We start from the raw sequence: 22,457 nt of genomic DNA, 5'->3' as shown, positions 1-22,457 counted from the left end.
ATTGTTTTCTATTTTAAAAACAAAAAATTGTTTTTAAAAATCATTTCCTTCATTTTGCTTGTGTGTTCTGATCACATTTGTAACACAACTCTGCATGACATTTGTCTTTTGGCATTCCAGACTTGTTATCCAACCCTTTTTCACCTATATACGAAGATGAAAAAGAAATGGTCCAATTACTAGTCAAAGAGGTCATGATAATCAAATTAAAATTATTTCAGGTAATTATTTAACAATTAACTAGTGACAAAAATTTGTATTTCAAGCAATTATTTGACGATACTATTTTGCTATTTGAATCAATAGATTCAACAGCCAAGGTTCCAATATGTGAAATCTTGCTCTGTCAGCGACTTAATCATCTTCCAGCGTACGTCCAACGGGCAAGCTTTGGGGAAATTGCATTTCTTCTTATATATATAGAGCTTTAGGGTATACTACTTCAGCAACTCGCAGACAAACATGGCTACTACCAATGCCTCACTTCAACTTCTTTTTCTTGTCATTATGTCCTCGGGGTTTCTTTTCCCTGAAACCCTTAAACCAGGCTGCTGCCATGGTGATCACCATAGGGCAGCCTCCTTTGAAACTGAGAGGGTAGCTCTTCTCAAGTTCAAACAAGGCCTTACAGATCCTTCTCATCGACTCTCATCTTGGGTAGGGGAAGACTGCTGCAAATGGAGAGGCGTCCTCTGCAACAACAGGAGTGGACATGTCATCAAACTCAATCTGCGTAGTCTTGATGATGACGGAACACATGGCAAGTTGGGCGGTGAGATCAGTCATTCTTTGCTTGATTTGAAATATTTGAATCACTTAGACCTCAGCATGAATAATTTTGAAGGGACTCGAATCCCCAAGTTCATTGGTTCACTGGAAAAGTTGAGATATCTCAATCTCTCCGGTGCCTCCTTCAGTGGACCGATTCCTCCACAACTTGGAAATCTTTCCAGGTTGATCTACCTTGACCTCAAGGAATACTTCGATTTCAATACATACCCTGATGAGTCAAGCCAGAATGATCTTCAGTGGATATCGGGTCTTTCTTCTTTAAGACACCTTAATTTAGAAGGAGTCAATCTAAGTAGAGCTTCTGCTTATTGGCTTCATGCTGTTAGCAAGCTTCCTCTTTCCGAGTTGCATCTACCTAGTTGTGGACTTTCTGTCCTCCCTCGTTCTCTCCCATCTTCCAATCTTACATCCCTTTCAATGCTTGTTCTCTCCAACAATGGTTTCAACACCACAATACCCCACTGGCTATTCCAGCTGAGGAATCTTGTGTACCTTGATCTCAGCTTTAACAATCTTCGAGGCTCAATTTTAGATGCATTTGCAAACAGGACTTCTCTTGAAAGTTTAGGAAAGATGGGTAGCCTCTGCAACTTGAAAACACTGATCCTTTCTGAGAACGATTTGAATGGGGAAATAACTGAAATGATAGATGTTTTATCTGGGTGCAACAACTGTAGTTTAGAGAACCTGAATCTGGGATTGAATGAACTGGGTGGTTTTCTTCCTTATTCACTAGGAAACCTGTCCAACTTGCAGTCTCTTCTGCTTTGGGACAACTCGTTTGTAGGCTCAATTCCGAATTCAATAGGAAACTTGTCGAATTTGGAAGAGCTGTACCTCTCTAATAATCAAATGAGTGGGACCATTCCAGAAACACTTGGACAACTTAATAAGTTGGTTGCGTTAGATATCTCTGAGAATCCATGGGAAGGTGTTCTAACAGAAGCCCATTTGTCAAATCTCACAAACTTAAAGGAGTTGTCCATCGCTAAATTTTCATTACTTCCAGACCTAACATTGGTTATCAATATCAGTTCTGAGTGGATCCCCCCTTTTAAGCTTCAATACCTTAAGCTGAGATCATGCCAAGTGGGTCCTAAATTTCCAGTTTGGCTCAGAAACCAAAATGAGCTTAACACTCTGATACTCAGGAATGCTGGAATTTCAGACACCATACCAGAGTGGTTTTGGAAGTTAGACTTGGAATTGGATCAACTGGACTTGGGCTATAATCAATTAAGTGGCAGAACTCCAAACTCATTAAAGTTCACTCTTCAATCCTCGGTTTGTTTGATGTGGAACCATTTCAATGGTTCTCTGCCCCTTTGGTCATCAAATGTGAGTAGCCTACTTTTGGGAAATAATTCATTTTCTGGACCAATCCCTCGGATATCGGGGAAAGAATGCCCATGCTGACAGAGTTACATCTCTCTCATAACTCTCTAAGTGGAACCCTTCCCGAGTCCATTGGTGAACTGATTGGTTTAGTGACTCTGGATATCTCAAACAATAGTTTGACTGGAGAAATCCCTGCATTGTGGAATGGTGTTCCCAATTTGGTGTCGCATGTAGACCTGTCAAACAACAACTTATCTGGTGAGCTGCCAACTTCTGTGGGTGCTCTGTCCTACCTTATCTTTTTAATGCTCAGCAACAATCATCTTTCTGGGGAACTTCCTTCTGCCTTGCAGAATTGCACAAACATCCGTACTCTTGATCTTGGAGGCAACAGATTTTCAGGAAATATTCCAGCATGGATTGGACAAACAATGCCAAGTCTTTTGATTCTACGACTACGATCAAATTTGTTTGATGGGAGCATTCCGTTACAACTTTGCACTCTTTCCTTTCTTCACATATTGGATCTTGCACAAAATAATCTCTCAGGATCTATTCCCTCTTGCGTTGGGAATTTGAGTGCTATGGCATCTGAAATTGAAACATACAGATATGAGGCCGAATTGACGGTGTTGATGAAAGGAAGGGAAGATTCATATAGAAACATTCTCTATCTTGTGAATAGCATCGACCTGTCCAACAATGGCCTATCTGGAGATGTGCCTGGAGGGCTAACAAATCTTTCAAGATTAGGCACCTTGAACTTGTCTATGAACCATTTGACAGGAAAAATACCAGACAGCATTGGGGACTTACAATTGTTGGAAACTCTAGACCTCTCAAGAAATCAGCTTTCCGGTCCAATTCCACCAGGTATGGCTTCCTTGACTCTCTTGAATCACTTGAACTTGTCGTATAACAACCTGTCAGGTAGAATTCCATCAGGCAACCAGCTGCAAACCCTGGATGATCCATCAATATACAGGGACAACCCTGCACTATGTGGGCGTCCAATAACTGCTAAGTGTCCTGGTGATGATAATGGAACCCCCAATCCTCCCAGTGGAGATGATGAAGATGACGATGAAGATGGAGCTGAGGCTGAAATGAAGTGGTTCTACATGAGCATGGGAACAGGATTTGTGGTGGGGTTTTGGGGAGTTTGTGGCACCTTAGTAATAAAGCAGTCATGGAGGCATGCCTATTTGAGGCTTGTGTATGACATCAAAGAGTGGCTGCTTCTAGTCATTCAGCTGAATGTAGGCCGTCTCCAAAGGAAACTGAATTTGGGAAGAAGCCAGCATCATACTTGAACAATCTTCTGAAATTAAGTTCCTTGAATAAATGAATGCTTCTATGTACTCTAGCACTTGAGCATCATGCTCAACCTTCTGAAATTAAGTTCCTGAAATAAATGAATGCTTCTATGTAGTTTAGCACTTCAGCTTCATGTACAACCTTCTGAAATATGAGGTTTCGAATTCCAAGTTTCTTTAATCCGCTTTAATCATACATGAAATATGATTAACCTTTTTTTTTTGTGTGGCTGAATATCATACTACTCTAGTCTGCATCCTCAAATTTTCAGACAATTTGCACAGGTCAAACAAAAGAAATCATTGCGTCCAACACTGAATGGGTGGAAGCTCGCTTAAAAGGAGAAACAGAAATCCACGAGACTGCCAAGCACATTATGACACATTCTATACTCCAAGCACCATGCAAAATAATGAAGTTTTGCACAAAGATCCAGAGACTAGACCTTTGTAGAGCTCCTTGGAAAATGACTTTGAAACGTGTTAAAAGCTATTCTTAACACTTGAAACAGCTTTCTTATACGTTTCAAAAGCTATTCTTAAACACTTGAAACAGCTTTCTTATAAAAATTAAGTGTAATAAAAATTTTAAAATCACTTATAAAAATATAGAGAATCATTTAGAGTCATTCATGCGCAATAATTTGATTAATAATTCTTCCAAAAGCTATTTAAAAAAATTTATAATAAAATTGGTTTAATTAAAATAGCTTCCAAATGAACTCAAATATTTTTTTTCTAGTCTCGGACTACTTTTTCTTCCAGTCTTTCTCCCCTTATGACTAAGATATATAGCTAAATGGAAGAGGGTCAGTTTCCACTACTGACTTGGGGTCAATGCTAAGGACCACAGCTTAAGATAATTAATCCTTAATTGTTCAAACCTATAGTCAATGTTACGCAAAGTCTAATAATTTATAATGACATTCCATTTCCTTTCCCGTCTAGACTATAAGGACCCTTGTGGACTAAATTATAGGATATGGAAAAAAACTAGGTCTTGCTGCAATTTAGGTCTTCACTTAAAAGGCTTAAAAAGTAAGTCCTATTGACTTCCATAGCCCTTGTACTCACGTTAAAATGAGCAATTAGATAATGAACCCATTCTAAGGGTATTGTGGAACTTTGCTCATCTAAAGTGAGTGCCCTATATTTGACTAATAATTAGCTTTTCTGTACCATCCTCGTTTGGAGGAATGAATGCTCATCCTAGCAGACTTAGATCTCTCTGATAAAACTCTCTAGATGACACTATTCCCTTGTCCATGAGTAAATTTAATGATCCAATAACTATCTCAAACAATTATTTATATGAAGGAACTCTTTACGGAGAAGTGTCTCAACTTCTTAATTGGTTTATAATCCATTTTGTATAAAATATATCATTATAATAATAGACTTTTTTATAAAGTAAGAAAAATCACTACAATTATCTGTATAAATATTTTAGGTCATGGGGGAAAATATTACGATAAAATGGAGATGAGTTTGTAATAACTATATATCATAGATAGAAATATGGGAAAGAGTTGCATAGAGAAACTCGGTAAATTGAGGACTTATAGTTCAAGATACGTATATATAAAAGGAATAGGAAAATATGAGATGTTTCAAAGCTCAATAGTATTTGTACTTTTTTTCTTTTGTTTTCTAAAATATTTTGATATATTGCAATGATTTTCTCTTATCTACTGGTACAAAATGATTGGTTGAATCACATTAAAATATGGTAGACCTTTATGTGTGGATTATTTTATCCTTATTTTTTTACACTAATATATTAGCATTAAAGCATAACCAAATTAAAACCTCTTGTACCTTTATATATGGATTGTTTTATTTTTGTGTTATTATACTAATGTGTTGGGATTAAAGCTTGCATAACATATGGCATCAAAGCTAGGTAAAGATTTCTAGAAGAGTTAAAAGAGAACAAAACAAAAACATATAAGAGGATTACAAAATTAATTTTGGTTGAAAGTGGAGTTAATTATTCTCCCATTGGAAGGTAATACAAGAAACATTTCTTTCATTACTCAGAATAAGTATAATTTCTTTTATACACTTATTGTTTCTTAAAATGTAGAAACAAGGAAACGATTAAACAATTTGAATTCCTAGAGATCTACTAGAAGGAAAACAAGGAGTGTTTGTAGCATGCACTTGATAAGAGAGTGATATATGTACAAAAGAGATCTTGACACATGAGGAGAGCATGATGCATAAGGAAGTCATGGTAGGAGTAAGGATCTGGTTAAGGCTAGTTTCCAAACAAAAGTGCATTGAGCAGTTTCCTTCGTATTAGCATATTAGTAGAGTTATGTTTTAAAAACATATATCATAGAGAAATGAAATATTAACTTGATAGAATTTGATGCAAGGTGAAGATTGATAAAAAAAGTATCTTAAATTCCTAATTGGTATATATTCTTTTTTTTTTTTTTGGGAAAGATATCATATAAAGGTTATATTTGATTCCTACAAAATACTAAGGAAAAAAGATGTTAAGGAAAATATTTTTTTCACGTTTGGTTGTACTATGAAAAAAGTCAACGAAAATCTAATATAATTAAAATTAGTTAAAAACTTATATATTTTCAAATTATTTATTCTTTATATCAAAGAGTTAAAATAAGTGAAATGGATTTGAAATAGCATATAAAAATAATTTATTGACTTTAAATCTAGTTTTTTTTTTTTTTCACTTTTTCTTTCCTTCTACTTTTTTTTTATTTTCTTTTCTTTTTCTTACATTTTTCCTCAAATTTCCCTAGAATCAAACATAGTGAAAATGTTTCTTATGTTCATATATAGATTTAACTTATAAAAAAAAAATGTTTGTATTAATATTTTAGGTTATGAGGGGAAAACATTATAATATATATAGAAATAAGTTTGTTAAAAGTGTATGTTATAGAAAGGGATGTGAAGAAAGATAGGATACACCCAATTAAACAAAAATCATCTTTGTGGGAACCTTCTTCCACCAGCTGCAGTCGCATAAACATTAATACTTTTGATCTTGGAGGCAACAGATCTTTGGTAAATTTCTGACATACATTAAAGAATGCCAACCTTATTGATTTCACGTTTCTGAACAAATTATTTGTCTGGATCGGAGGAATTCCAGAGCTTTGGAATGGTTTACCTGACCTCTATGCCTTAGACATGAACAACAATAATTTATTTGGCTGCCAAGTGCTGTGGATTCTCTAACTAAATTAGAAACTTTCTCAACTGAAATTTAGAAATTTTACTACCAAAAATTAGGAACTTTTAGCTTTAAAGTTCAGGACATATTTGTGGCCTTTTTCAGAAACTGTTATCATATAAGTTTGCAATTTATATTTTTATTTTTATTTAATTTTTTATTTGTGTTATATCGGTTCGTGTATTGTAATTAATCAAAGAGCACAATGAATGTTGCATATTTAATTTGTATGAGTGAGATTGGAATTGTATAATTCTTATATTTGATTTTCTTTATATTTATATATATACCATAAATTAAATCAAATTATTGTTTTTTATTTTATTATTTTGTATATTCATATCAATAAGATCAAGAAAATCATTTTGTCAATTAATTTTGTAAGCCAATGGAAATTAAATCAGATTTTGGACATATGTTAATTTATTTTTTATGATAATTTTTTTTAATAAAAAAAAGATCACTTTATTTTATAGATTAATTTTGTAAATAAATTATATCACATTTATTATTATCATGTATAATAAAATTAATGAAATAAAAAAGGTCTTATAAACTTTGTAATTGTGTACAATAAATCAAAATCCTCTTTATCATTGAGAATGTATAAATCACTATTTTATTATCATTATAATTGTTATTTTTTATTTATTTTATTACCTTATTTGTTTGTTTATTATTTATTGATTTGTTTCATAATGTTAATAAAAACCAAAATTTACTTCACTAATCAATTTTCCAATATTTTGTAATTTAGCCCAAATTTTATTTTGTAACTTATATAAATAAAATAAAAAATTTTAGAATTATTGTTTAATTAGATCTTATTTATACAAGTAAAATTGTGCAATCCAAAGACACTTCCACTTTTTTCTTAGCAATGATGTTATTATATTGTATCCATAAATTAATTAATTATTGTTTATTAGAGATCGTATTTATTTGGGTTTAGCATGTTACAGTTTATTGTTATACCTTCTTAATAAATAACCTGAACTCAAAACCATTCTTGATTTATAGAATTGTCCTTTTTAAATAAATATTTTTATTTTTATTGTATTCTTTAAGAAATAATAAAATAAGTGACCTAATAAAATAAGTGACCGTTAAAAATCATAAATCATCATAATAAACTTTGCATTGAGTCGAAATTTGGTTATCAAATAGGGACGCATGCATGCGAAAAATGGGATCGACAATATGTTCCAAATATGCGTCCGGTTCTCTTCTATTTTGTAGAAAACACCTATATTTGACCCCTGTTTCTAAAACCAGCAGCAAGACCAAAACCACCTACGACCCTGAGCATGTAAGTGGGAGGAAATCTTGAGAGTCTATAAATTTGACTAAAACAATGAGTCATAGATATCCCACATCGACCATACCAACCATTTCAATGTTATGAGTGATGAGTAATAATGGGTTTGAACCTGACACCTCCCCCACAAGTGGGTTCACCGTTGGTGGGAGTTAAACTTTCAGACAGCTTTGAAAGTTAGGCACCGAGAGCTTTACAATTGTAAAGGGCTTCACTTCACGCGGAAAGGTTGTGGAAGTCGTACAGGTCGTCGTTGCTTGATCCAGACCTTTCCAGAATCATAAGTCAATGGACTTTAGGAGATGTTTTCATTGGGTGAATCCTGAAAGATAAGTAATGGAAAAAATCAAAGGCGTGAACTGGACTAGTACTGCTAATATTAAGGTCTATGGATTCTCACTTGACTCAGTTAACTAATTGATCTCCATCCAGATTTTATATTCACTTGGCATACAATATCTGACTTATGAACCAAACATCCAACCAGAGAAACATGGAAGCCAAGCTTTTGCTTTATCCTCAACCAATACAAGTCTTTGATCTTCTAGAAGATCACTCTACTTAGAATGCAGCTGTTGAAATCAAAATCACAACAATGAAGGTGATCGTGATTAAAATACGAAAAAGAAAACTTATTGAAATTGTCCTTTTAAGACTAAATTTCTTCCCCAGGTGTAGTAAGGTCAATAACGATGATCTTTCTCTAAGAAACAATAGCCTACCATGTCTTATCATCCGTTTCAACCATGGACAATAATAAAACTATTTAAAAGTATTTTTTTTTTCATAACCATTGATTTAAAGGTTATTCTTCTAGTTTTTTATTTCAAATTATATTTTAATTTTGAAATATTTTATTGGAAGATATGAAATAATACTTATATTTAGCAAAATTAATCCTAATTTTTATACAAAATTTGATGTGAGATAGGGATTAAAAAATCTTTAAAAGGTATTTTTATCTAAAAGAAATTATATTTTATATTCTCAAGAAAGGAAGGTAATTTTTTTTTTTTTATTTCTCTTGTCCACTTCCAATGCTGAGATAGTCAACCTTGCTTCATAAATATCCCAGTGGAATTTAACGACCAATGTGTAACGCAAAGGCAGTGTGGAATGGCGAAAGCCCAGCTGACAGCGCCAGTTCCATCAAAAGCGGAAAAAGGACACAAAGTAGGCAGTCTGCTGGTCCAAACGGAGGGAAAAAAGAAAGAAAGGGAAGAAAACAGATAAAAATGAATCAGCATCAGAAGTTATAATTTCCTGGTTCCTTCCTGCTGTCCGGTCAGCCTAAAAAACGCCAACACACGCTTCTGTATTTCTGTATTTTGTTTGTATCTCCTTTCTGGGGTTGTGAAGAAGTCCAAAACAGCCAGCTAGAGAGGTGTTTGCAAGCAATTGGATTGGCGTACACGGACATTATTGTGGATATTTTCATTAAGCTTTGGCCAAGGTCATCTAATAAGGTTAAATTTGATTAATAATAAAAAAGATTATTTTACAAAATGAGTATATAAAAAAAATGATAAAAATAAAATAAAAAATTATGATGCCAAGTGTGTTGGGCTTTGTGGAGCCTAGTTTTGTTTGATCTGGTTTGACAATCCGACCCGAATAATATTGCATGGCTTTTTAATGGAAGATTTACTGAGGCCTGTTGGGTCCGTTTAGCCCATTGTGGAACCACATTTTGTAATTAGGGTTTTTTAGTGTGGTGTGGTTGTCGTGTTATATATAGAGAAAATATTGTAGCCGCGTCGTTGTACTCTGTATTCTTCCCTGATAATAGTAATATCCCTGCAACTCCGTGGACGTAGGCAAATTGCCGAACCACGTAAATATTGTCTTGTGCGTGTGATTGTTTTTTCTTTGGCATGTGTTTTCTCTATTTTTGTTTCTCATAGGTTAGGAATTCAGTTTAATTCCCTACAACTGGTATCAGAGCCTAGGGTTAGGTTTGAGTGGGAGCAATGGCAGAGGAAGCAAGAAAGGCGTTTGGAATAGAAAAGTTTGATGGCACAGACTTTGCGTATTGGAGGATGCAGATTGAAGATTATCTCTATGGGAGGAAATTGCATCTGCTTCTTTTGGGGACAAAACCTGAGAGTGTGAAGGCTGAGGAATGGGCGTTTCTTGACAGACAGGTTCTAGGAGTTATTAGGTTAACTCTGTCTAGGTCTGTTGCACACAATGTTGTAAAGGAGAAGACCACAGCAAATCTAATGGAGGCTTTATCCGGTATGTATGAAAAGCCGTCCGCAAACAATAAGGTGCATCTGATGAAGAAATTGTTCAATTTGAAGATGACAGAGAATGCATTAATAGCACAACATTTGAATGAATTTAATACAATCACAAATCAATTGTCGTCTGTAGAAATTGATTTTGATGATGAGATTCGTGCTCTGATCGTCTTGGTTTCTTTGCCAAACGGTTAGGAGGCAATGAGGATGGCAGTAAACAATTCTATAGGAAAGGAAAAGCTCAAGTACAATGATATACGAGATTTAATTCTGGCTGAGGAAATTCGCCGAAGAGATGCAAGCGAAACCTCAGGATCTGATTCTGCTTGAGACAAGAGGCAGAGGTAATGACAGAAATTCAAACCAGGGTAGATCAAAATCCAGAAATTCTAATCAGAACATAAGCAAATCTAGATCAGGCCAACAAGTACAATGCTGGAACTGTGGGAAAACAAGTCACTTTAAAAGGCAATGCAAAAGCCCTAAGAAGAAGAATGAAGATGATTCTGCTAATGTTGTAATAGAAGAGGTACATGATGCATTACTTCTTGCAGTAGACAGTCCACTTGATGATTGGGTTTTGGATTCAGGAGCTTCGTTTCATACCACTCCACACCGAGAAATCATACAGAATTATGTTGCAGGTGATTTTGGTAAGGTGTATTTGGCTGATGGTTCAGCCTTGGATGTTGTGGGTCTGGGAGACGTCCGGATATCGTTGCCTAATGGGTCTGTTTGGTTATTGGAGAAGGTTCGACATATTCCTGACCTGAGGAGGAATTTGATTTCTATTGGACAACTTGATGATAAAGGACATGCAATACTATTTCACTACAAGGAAAATGTAAAAAGATGACGTTTTTTAAGCATCAAGATAGATATAAGATGACGCTTTCCAAAAGCGTCATCTCTTAGACTGACATCTTATGAATTTACAATTGTTGATGCTTTTCAAAAGCGTCATCTTCTTTGGCGGTTAACCATGACGCTCATAGAAAGCGTCATTATTCTAAACCTTGGCACTCTATAAGTGTCATTGTAAGTCTGCAATTTCATTCATCTCAATATTGACACTCAATAAAGCATCATTGTATAGGTAGGAGCAACATCGACACTCATGATAAGTGTCATCTTATAGCAATTTTCAACCTTGACGCTCAAAAAAAGCATCATGTTCTTAAATCTTCAACCTTGATGCTTATGATAAGTGTCATCTTATAGCAATTTTCAACCTTGACGCTTATAATAAGTGTCATCTTATAGCAATTTTCAACCTTGACGCTCATAATAAGTGTCATCTTATAGCAATTTTCAACCTTGACGCTCAAGAAAAGCATCATGTTCTTAAATCCTCAACCTTGATGCTTATGAAAAGCGTCATTGTATATTTTAAAGTGACGTTGACACTCATAATAAGTGTCATCTTCTGCCTTTATTATCCTATGAGAACAAAGCATGACGCTTTAAAAAAGTGTCATCTTATCTCATTCAAAATTTTAATAACCCATAAAAGTCCTAATTATGCCCTGTTTTATAATTTTTCACAAACAATGAATGAGTAATAAAAAGTTAATTTAAGAAAGTCCTATGAGAAAAAGTACTAATTGTGGTGTTTCTCTTTCACTATTAAAATTTACTAATAAACAGACATAATTAAATATGAATTTGCTTAGCATTAAATTTAGTTGAAATTGTTCAAAAAACTAAAAAATTTACAACTTCTTTTTCAACTTTGAGTTGTTCATAGTCTTTTGCTGCATCTAGTTCTACATCATCTTTCTTCAAAATGTATAAGGATGGTTACAAGTCACATTCTAGATGCTCAACCTGCAAAAATAATTGAGAGGTTACATATAACTAATATTGACAAATAGAAAAATAAAAAAACAACTCTATAAATGAAATGTGTATATACCAATTTTTTAAATTTCCAAGATATATTTCTTCCACTGCAATAAATTTTAACATGTTGGAAGAACTAAACAAACCCCAATAATTTTGTTACACCAAATTTCTAAATATTCCTTGAACTCTTGTTATGTGTTTAAGAAAGCAATCAATAAACCACTTTCTAGTGTTTTCCCAAATGCAATATTTGATTTTGTCTAACTTGGGTTGAATGCAATAATTAAATTTGTCCAACTCATATTATCATTCATATTGTAATCATGAGTGAATGATGACTTGCATCCATGGTTATCAAAATATGTTATAAGTATATCTAACTTGGGTTGAATGTAATAATTAATTTTTTTCAACTCATGTTATCATTCATGTTGTAACCATGAATGGATGATGACTTCCACCTATGGTTATCAAAATACACTATCAACATATTGGGTCTTGCCATAAGTCCAAGTAGGTCTTAAATTTAAAGCATGTATACACTTAATCATTTTCTTAGACAAACTTATTATGGATAGAATTAAACCAATTAAACCAATTAAATAACTAGGTTAGGTGGTTTCCCTTCATCAATGAAGATGGTATATCCATGTGGTTGCCTTCCTCCCTAATTAGGCATTACTATGAATTACAATTAGCTAAATGACCCATTGTTCATCAACTATCTCCATTATATGATGGTCTTTTAGCCCATCCACCCAATTGGCCTTTACAAGTCATCAATTATATGTATAAACAAATGTCTCTAACTCTTAAAAAACTCAAAAAAAGAAAAGTCTTGATCTTAGTGACTATTTTGGTATGATTTATATCTTATATATGAAACTTCAACCATTAACATCTTTTCATCCTTCTTATAGGTCCTACAAGACACTGGATGTTTTGCAAAGAAAGCAAGTAAGGAATTAAAAGGAAAAACCTATAAGTTTGAAAAATTCTGAAATTATAAGTTAAAATATCTATGTTCTTCCTACTGTTAATATCTATTATACATGAAATTTACAATTCATTGGTTCTATCTATTTAACCAATTAATGTAGTTGGTATGAAGTATAATGTCAAGAGAAGAGCTAGCTTGCATGGGTACATTAACATCTAATCATGTGAGGATATCTATTATCCTAAGTAAACATCCTAAATATGAAACTTACATGAAATGATTTTGTAAACATGGAATTTATTCATAAAACTAACAATAACCTAAGCATCTTACCTCAATATTCTTTTATGAAAATTTTCAACTATTGCAGGGAGTCCTTCATGTCATTGAACATATTTAGGTCTGAATAAGCAAGAGTAGTAGTGACGTACTTAAGAGAATGACCTATGTCTTTCAGTACAACCTGAAGAATATACAATAAACAATTTAGCAACAAAATTAGATTCTTAAAAGTTTTAACACATTAAATTCAATAAGCTCATTAATTTCAAAGAAGGTTGGTAGCCAAAGGTAGTAGAATAATTGAGATAAAGAAACTAGGAATAAAGAAAAATTAATTTTAGGTAAAACATTATAATTAAATTGATATTTTAACTTGACATGTTATGAATCCATGAAAAATAATACATCGGCAATACTTAATTGATTAAAAGAGTAAAATAACACCAAATATAGCAAAAAACTACATGATATGGGCAAATGGTTTATTTTTGTAACAGTCATCAGCAGACTAAAATTAAAAGGGCCTTGGTGGAGGAAAAAACTATTATGTCAAAATGACTAGTTTCTTTCCTTAGAATTGCATTTAGATTGTGGAGCTATTATTCAAGTTGATACCCTATTTTAGACAACGAGGCTTTGGAGGCCTATTTAGAGAGAATGAGGTGCTTTTTTTTTTTTTTCCTTAGGCTTATTTGTAAGAAGTCTTAATCTAATTTCCTATTTTTTTAATGTCAAAGAAAATATAAGTATAAAATATTTTAAACTTTAAGCCCATTAGTTTAGGAGGAGGCCTCTACAAATTTAAATTGAAAAAAGTTATACAACAAGTGATCTTAAGGATCTAAATTGTTTTTTTTTTAGGATAGACATATTCCTAATGCATGCACATGTAATGAGACTAAAGACTTTCCTAAAAACAGTTTGAAAATGCATGAATTTTCATACCATTACAACACTAGGATTTCAACAAATCCAACTAATAAGGATGTATACAGGAAATACACAAAGGGTGTGACACCTACCATGTCTACTAGGCTTCACCTCTCAATTTGCCAATTACACATCCATCAAAATAGAGCAACCATTGGATGATCCATATTGAAAACACTGCCAACTAGGAGTACCAAGATATATATTAACAAATCATGACTAAGAATAAATTATAAAATTAACATTAACAAAATATTCACTAGATCTTTAGAATAATATGAAGTTATATTAGACTATAGGTCATACAAGGTACCTTCAAACATGAGTAATGATTAATTGAGTCATTAACATAACCCAATCTGAGCGAACTTCATTAATTTCCATTTCAGTATATGTTTTTCTCCCATTAAACTGAAATGGAATAACATACATCTTCACTAAGTTGAATTGGAAAATCAAGTGCTATAGCAAAATGACCAACCATATGAATTGCATTGCATACAAACCTTTGATGTTAGTTGGTTTGGATTAGCAATGATTTCTTTCATGTATCTCATCACGTAATACCCACATTCCACACTACCTGGTTGTCTTGGACACTATGGCAAAAGTATCAACAATTACAACAAACATAGCATGATGTCCTTACTTCTTTAGTATCTAACTGATCATCATATTAATCATCGCCCATTTCCTAATTTTGTGTAGTGAATTAAGTGGTCAAACAATATATTTTAATCTAAAGGAATAAGTACTTACAACCACTTTCACCCAAGTCGGCTCTTTTCTTTGATGTTTTCTGTTTTTCTGGTGGGTTGATTCTAATTGCCCTATAAAAAAGAAATGATGTTCTATAGATAATATGCATTGTACTAAAATATGAGAAGTACACACTTACATGTTAACTATCTCCCTAAGATCATCACATGGTTGACAAGCCATTGGATCAAGGTAATATACAATCATTCTCTTCATCTCCAATGCCACTAAGACCCAGTGGAAACTAAAGAAAAAAGAAAAAAAATTGTAATATAATATCCACAAATTAATACATCACAAACTAACTTATATACACTATATTGAGATTTGGGATAAAAGGTTACTCTGGATTGTATGGAATAAGCATATATTCAGCATGTTTTGCATTCCTTAGTCGATCCGCAATGACCCTTGACCTGTTTTCTTTACTTCCCTCTCCCATTCCAGCTTTTGAAACCAATGCTGGATTGACAAAAACATATTGTTCAACCTGCTTTCCATCAATCAACTTTCTATGCAGGTGCCTAATTAAATCCCACATAATAAGTTATCAACAATCATTATAAGTCATTAGCAAATAACCTTTTACCTAAAAAAAGTGTGAAGAGTAATTAAAAAAATTATAAAATCCCTCACCAGATGTAGTATAAGATACAATTGGATGACACTTCTTTTGATGATATAATCATGTCCATATCTTCTTTCATTAGGAAGGTCTTGAAACTCTCACCAAAAACATCATCTGGGAAGTCAACAGGATGTACTCTTGAGGTACTCAACATGAGGCCAACCAATGCCTCAAAATTCTTGATATCTTGTGCTTTCTCACCCTTAGATTTGACTTCAACTTCATTTTCTTTTTGTTTCTTTCCTTTCTTGGATGTCTATACAATTAAGAACCATGATACAAATCAAATCAACTAGTTGAATATACAAAAAAAATGAAAAATAAAATAAAATTTAAGGTTATCATAAAGCTTGGTAAATAAATTTACTCACCGAGATAAGAGTATGAATGATGACTAAATGAGCTGGCCACAAAACTTGGTAACCAATTGCAGCCCCAACAGTAGTAGTTTGTCCAGGAATAGGAATGGGAAGGGGTGCACTTGAATCATAAGAAGCATCAACAACTACTAGATAGTTGGGACCACATTCAAGTATAATTGTGCCACCGGCCACTATATTTTCCTTGGTCTCCACAGCCAACTCACATTTTCTAACCTACAAAATGAAGTTATATTATTAGATATGAGCCAATATTCTATATTTCATTCTTTCAAGTCTACATCTTCAAATTAACATTGGTTAATATTGAAAGCCATCTATAAGGTACAAGCAAAAATGTGAGATATGAAGTAATTTTAGATCACATTGGAAAGATTAAATGAAGGCATGCGAATTATTATGTGTTTATATAAAGAATAGCTATTCTTAAAATAAAAGAGGTTAGTAATGCATAATCAATCAAAATAATTATTGAACATTAAAAAGTTTCATAATATATGAAATAAAAATCCCATATGATCTAATTATATAGACAACAAAATTATATTATCTATTTTGTAAATGCCCAAAATGCTAAAAAAAAATTTGACAACTTTTTGATTTTCTTATATTGCACCACATAAAAGAAAACCATATATGTTCCACCAACAATTAAATTAAATTCAAACAACAAAATTTACCTAAATTATATCTCCTATTACAACAAAAATTATCATCAAATTAACTAGATAAATACCTTGTTCTTTGGTTCTATTGGCACTAGTGGACCTGCATCTTCACCTCTACGGATTGGCTTCTCAACTACTTCTGGTAGGAGAAGTTGTTTTTGTTTCATGTTCGAACTGCTAACATCAGATTGGGGAGTGACTGCTCCCACTTGAGACAGTTTTGCTAGCACTTCTGCTTGAAAGTTTCTTTGCTCTTCTTTAGATGCTGCTATAAAATCCCTAACAGCACGATCTACAGCACTATTAAAATATTGACGAGGTGTGTGGTGCTTCCCTTTGGCTCTAACTCGACCACTATACTCAGGAGTACCCAATGCTTCTACAAGTATATCATTACTCCCATTGACACTCCTACCATTCTCTTGAGACTCTTTCAACAGCTTATCCTTAAAAAAAAATGTTAATTATGAAGTTCAATTATAAATTTGTTATCATAAATTAGCTATTATAAATAAATGAAATTAAGGTTGAAAATATCCACTTACTATTTTTTCAATCACTGGTATGGCCACTTCATCAAAGGTGCCATCTTTTTTTTCTCTTGCTTTCTTCCATAATATGCTTCGATCAATACTTTCAGTTGACCCACTTGCAACCATCTTTTAAAAGGAGACAATGTATAATGTAATAAGCATATAACAATATTATGCATTATGTATAAAATAAATAAATAAACTATAAATTAGTATAAACTTACCATCTCTTCCTCAAGACCAGCATATCCTTTCCTACTTAGATGGTGATTATAAATGTGTTTCTTTCTTCTTTCTTTTTGAACTTCTCGATATTCCTATAAATTAAAAATGTATAATTAATGAATGTGAATACAAGATATGTAAAGAGTTGTAATTATACCTTAAATCTATCAGACAATCGATCTTTAACAAACATTGTCCAATCTTCATCCTCAATAAAAATATATTGAATTGGCGGTTTTTTGAGGAGCTCCGGTTGGTCTTTGAAAGGAAGAATGTACTTCACTGTTAGCATGTTCTTAAATGATCGAAAACATTTTCCAATGGTTAGCATACAATTCCTCCTACTTTTGGGATTCAATGAAAAAGCACCCTACACATTAATAGTATACATGTTAGTGACTTAATATGGTTAGGAATGATTGATGTTTTGCATAAAGGTGATGTAGGTAAGAATGTGTTACCTCAATGCTATCCCATAACTTATCCTTCAACTGTTTAGGTACAACATGCCACGTTTGATATCTTATTGGCACCATAGTGCGTGCTAATACGCCTAAATAGCTTGTTAGATGAACTGCTGATTCTCCTATGAAAATGCCATCAAGATTGTACTTAACCTGCAACTTGATCCCTTTGCTTCTGTTCTTGGTAATCATGGACTTTCGTGTCATTCCTCTGTACTTCCTTTTTGTGGTTTTTTCTCCTTTCTCTGGATCCATTCTAGTAACAAAAAAAACAAAACAAAACTAATAAAGATTAGTTAACATTATATTAGATATAACCGTGTTAGAGAAGAGTTGTAAAAAGAAAATTTTAGACAAAACAATCCCTCATCATTGCATAATGAAATGCCACCAATGAAATGGCCTTATCTATTCTCAGTTTCTTATTCACTTGTGCCATAAAAGTGAGACAAAGATAGTCTTTAATTAAGTTCATTTAGTTGTGTGCTTCAATTATTTAGACCTTTTGTTGTTTAAAATACTTTTTTTTAGTGAATTGTATGTATTCAGATCATACATTTCATGGACCTTTTTTTTGGAATGGTTCATCACATAATGAAGTTGACATTTCAGTTTAGCTATTTTTTCTCCCTCTTTCTTGCTCATTTGATTTATTTAATTTAAATTTGTTTTATTTTATGAACTTTTATATTCTAGTATGTGTTTCTCTTATTATTTTTGCTAATCCATTGTCATTTTCTTTTGCATTTTCCTATGAGAGCCTTTTAGAATTGCATATTTAACTTACTGAATTGTTAACTAGTTCATATCAAAACTAAAATTTACATTTAAGAATTTTACAAGAATCATACTTGATATTTGCTTTAGTATATCAAATTTTAATAACAAGAAATGTCAAATGTAGAAGCAAAATAATAATAATAAGAATAATAATAATAATAAAATAATAATAATAATAATAATAATAATATCAAAATGGCATCAACTTAGGCAATCAACTTGATGTTCTTTGGAAACAAAAAGAATTAAAATTACCTGTTTTGTGGGATCTGCAACCCACTCGGCATCCTTTATTTGTACATCATTATTATAAGTTTACAATTCAGCTACACAGAGGATTTGTTCTCAATCCAAATCCCCTCACAATCACCTCTTATACATATTGCATCTGAGTCATCCATTGCATCAAATGCTTCAACTTCTGGCAATGTCCCTATAAAGGGATGGTGTTCAATAGAATTGTCCACAAGGTCATCACTTCCTTCCTTATCCAAGAAATCTTTTTGAGGAGTTGACAAAACAACTGACCATCTTGGATCAAGTTGGTCTTGCACATAAAATACTTGCTTGGCTTGAGATGCCAAAATGAAAGGATCTGATTTATGAGCAATTTTGTTAAAGTCAACTAATGTAAAGCCAAGATCGTCAACTTTTATGCCATTCTTATTATCAATCCAATCACACTTGAAAACTGGTATCCTAAACATGGTATAATCAAGGTCCCAGATCTCGTTAATAATCCCGTAGAAACAAAGCTCACCAAACACTGGCTTTTGATCCTTGGCACTTGCAATTTGCATTGTTGAAGCTACAATACTAACTCCGCTATTTTGGGTAGCTCGTAAGTCATCACGCTCCTTACTATGGTATCGACATCCATTAATGACATATCCATGATATTTCGAGACATAGTGGCTAGGACCATGAGCTATCCACTTAAGGGTCTCAGATATAGGTTCATTGTTACCAATTGCAACTTCAATCTGCAATTATAAATAATAGTTACTATGTATGTTCAACATTAGTAAAAAGAATAGTTCAAATTTGAGCACCAATTCGATACCTTTTTTCGAAACCAATAAGTAAATGTTCGCATGTGTTCATTCTGGAGCCACTTTTGTCTTTTAGATTGACGAGGATTTTTCAATTTCAACCATTCCATGTGCTCTCTATGCAATTATTTATAAAAAGTTCAAAGTTATTGTCCTGTAGTTAATTTAAGTATAACAAATAAATATTAAGTGTTAGTAGTTCTTACTCGATATAAGGTTGGACAATAGTTGTATTCTCTAAAACATAATGATGTGCATGCAACCACAAATTAGAATCAACGATCACAACTTGACCTCCAGGTATCGGTGCCCCAACTTTTTGGTTAATGTTTACACTAATAGGAATCCCAATTGCATCTACATTTGATAAGTACTCTGTACAAAATTCAATAGCTTCCTCCGCAATATAGCATTCGACGATGCAACCTTCGGGTCGGTTACGATTTCGCACATACCCTTTCAAAACTTTCATGAATCTTTCAAAAGGGTACATCCACCTTAGGTAAACCGGTCCACAAAGTCTGACCTCTCTTACAAGATGCACAGTAAGATGGAGCATGATATCGAAGAAGGAAGGTGGGAAGTACTTCTCAAGTAAGCATAATGTCACCACTACATCATTTTGTAACTTATCCAATGCAGGCACATCAACCACTTTGCTACAAAGAGCATTGAAAAAAAAACTCAATCTACAAATAGCATGTCTTACATGCTTTGGCAAAACTGATCGTAATGACACTGGCAATAACTGTTGCATTAATGCATGATAGTCATGGGATTTAAGACCATAAAGCTTCAAGTCTTCCATTGACACAAGGTTTCTCATGTTAGAGCAATAACCTTCAGGAACCTTTAATTGTGATAAAGTTTGGCAAAAAAGCTTCTTCTCCACTTTAGATAGTGTGTAACATGCAGGTGGGAGGTAAGTTCGATTTGATTCAAACCTTGGCCCTAATTCACACCTTAAGCCCATCTCCAGAAGGTCTAAACAGAATTAAGTCCATCCTTTGTCTTACCTGGAATGTTAAGTAAGGTACCGATGATGCTTTCACAAACATTTTTCTCTATGTGCATTACATCCAAGTTATGACGAACATGTAGGTATTTCCAATACTCAAGATCAAAGAATATAGACTTTTTCTTCCAACAATTTCTAGTTTTGACATTCAACTTACCTCGAGTCATCTTATTTTTTCCCCATGAATTACAAATGACATCAATTTTCCTTAGAATTTCCTCTCCAGTCAATGGTTGCAAAGGTGACCGAAACTCTTGTTCCCCATTAAATGCTTTTTTTTGTTTCCTAAAAGGATGATTGCAAGGAAGAAATCGTCTATGACCTGTATATGAGTTCTTTTTCCCATGCTTCAATCTATGAGAGTAGGTATCTTCCCCACATATGGGGCATGCAAAATATCCTTTAACTGTGCAACCAGATAAGTTTCCATACGCAGGAAAATCATTGATTGTCCACAGTAGAACAGCTCTTAATGTAAACAGCTCTTGTTGATGTGCATCATAAGATTCAACCCCCACCTCCCACAACAATTTTAGGTCATCCAATAATGGTGCTAAATAAACATCAATGTCATTTCCAGGTTGTCGTGGACCCGATATTAACAAAGACAACATCATAAACTTCCTTTTCATGCATAACCAGGGAGGAAGGTTATAAATTACCATTATAATAGGCCAACAACTGTGTCTACTACTCATTGAACTGTGAGGATTTATACCATCTGCTGAAATAGCAAGTCTAAGGTTTCTAGGTTCTGAAGCAAAATCAGGCCATCTGTGATCGACTAGTTTCCATGATGGGGAGTCGGATGGATGACGTAATTTTCCATCAAATTCTCTTTCTTGGGCATGCCATATGAGGTCTTTTGCAACTGTTGGGGACCGAAACAATCTTCTAAATCTTGGAATAGGAGGAAAATACCACATTACTTTTGCAGGGACTCCTTCCTCTTTTTAGTTTTTGTTCTATCTAACTTCCATCGTGAAGTTCCACAAGTTGGACATGAAGATGCATCCTTCAAATCATTCCTATACAATATGCAATCATTCGGACAAGCATGTATTTTCTCATATTCCATTCCCAATGCATTCAATGTCTTTTTTGCTTCATACATAGACAAGGGTAACTCATTGTTTAGAGGTAACATATCTCCAACAATTCCTAAAAGCTCTGAAAAACTTTTATCAGACCATCCATACCGTGCTTTCAGGTTGTATAATTTCACCAATGCAGACAACTTTGTAAAGTTTCTACAACCAGGATATAAAGGTTTTTGGGCATCTTCAAGCAATGTTTCATAAAATTCTGGGTCATTCTTACAATCATCATGTGCAGCTTGAACCATTTCTACTGTACTATCCACATCAGTAAATTGAACCGTATGATGACATTCTGCCCGACTAGTTGGTGGTCCACTTGGAGCGGCATCTCCATGCCAATACCATGTATGATAACTCTGATCAATTCCATAGAAAAATAAATGCTCTCTAATTTTTTGAGAAGTATGGAATATCATATTACCACATTGAAGGCATGGGCATTTAATGGAGTTTTTATATGCAGAATGTTTTAATGCGAATGCGATAAAGCTTTCTACCCCATCCGCATAATCCTTTGATCTCCTATCCTTTGTCATCCAAGAGCGATCCATTTGATGTACAAGAGAGAAACAAAGCTCCTAGATACCACCAACCACTAAAGTTATTAATAACTATCCTATTAATAACCTCAAAAT

The 22,457-nt window shown here is 33.4% G+C and overlaps 1 long non-coding RNA gene and 1 pseudogene across 1 annotated transcript; one reads left to right on the top strand and one right to left on the bottom strand.

The window, feature by feature from the left end:
• The first annotated feature begins 386 nt into the window (after positions 1 to 386).
• On the top strand, positions 387 to 3,627 carry LOC117930053 (annotated as a pseudogene).
• An 8,263-nt stretch (positions 3,628 to 11,890) lies between these two features.
• On the bottom strand, positions 11,891 to 15,144 carry LOC117930071. Its single transcript, XR_004653838.1, has 4 exons — positions 15,114 to 15,144; positions 14,308 to 14,399; positions 13,337 to 13,466; positions 11,891 to 12,045 (listed from the first exon to the last, which is right to left on the bottom strand). It is a non-coding gene; the product is annotated as an uncharacterized LOC117930071 (long non-coding RNA).
• Between the last annotated feature and the right edge of the window lie 7,313 nt (positions 15,145 to 22,457).

The sequence above is a fragment of the Vitis riparia genome, chromosome 14 (assembly GCF_004353265.1).
Source record: "Vitis riparia cultivar Riparia Gloire de Montpellier isolate 1030 chromosome 14, EGFV_Vit.rip_1.0, whole genome shotgun sequence".
Classification (NCBI taxonomy): domain Eukaryota; kingdom Viridiplantae; phylum Streptophyta; class Magnoliopsida; order Vitales; family Vitaceae; genus Vitis; species Vitis riparia.
Note: the sequence above shows the minus strand (reverse complement) of the source record. Positions and strands in the feature narration are given on the sequence as shown.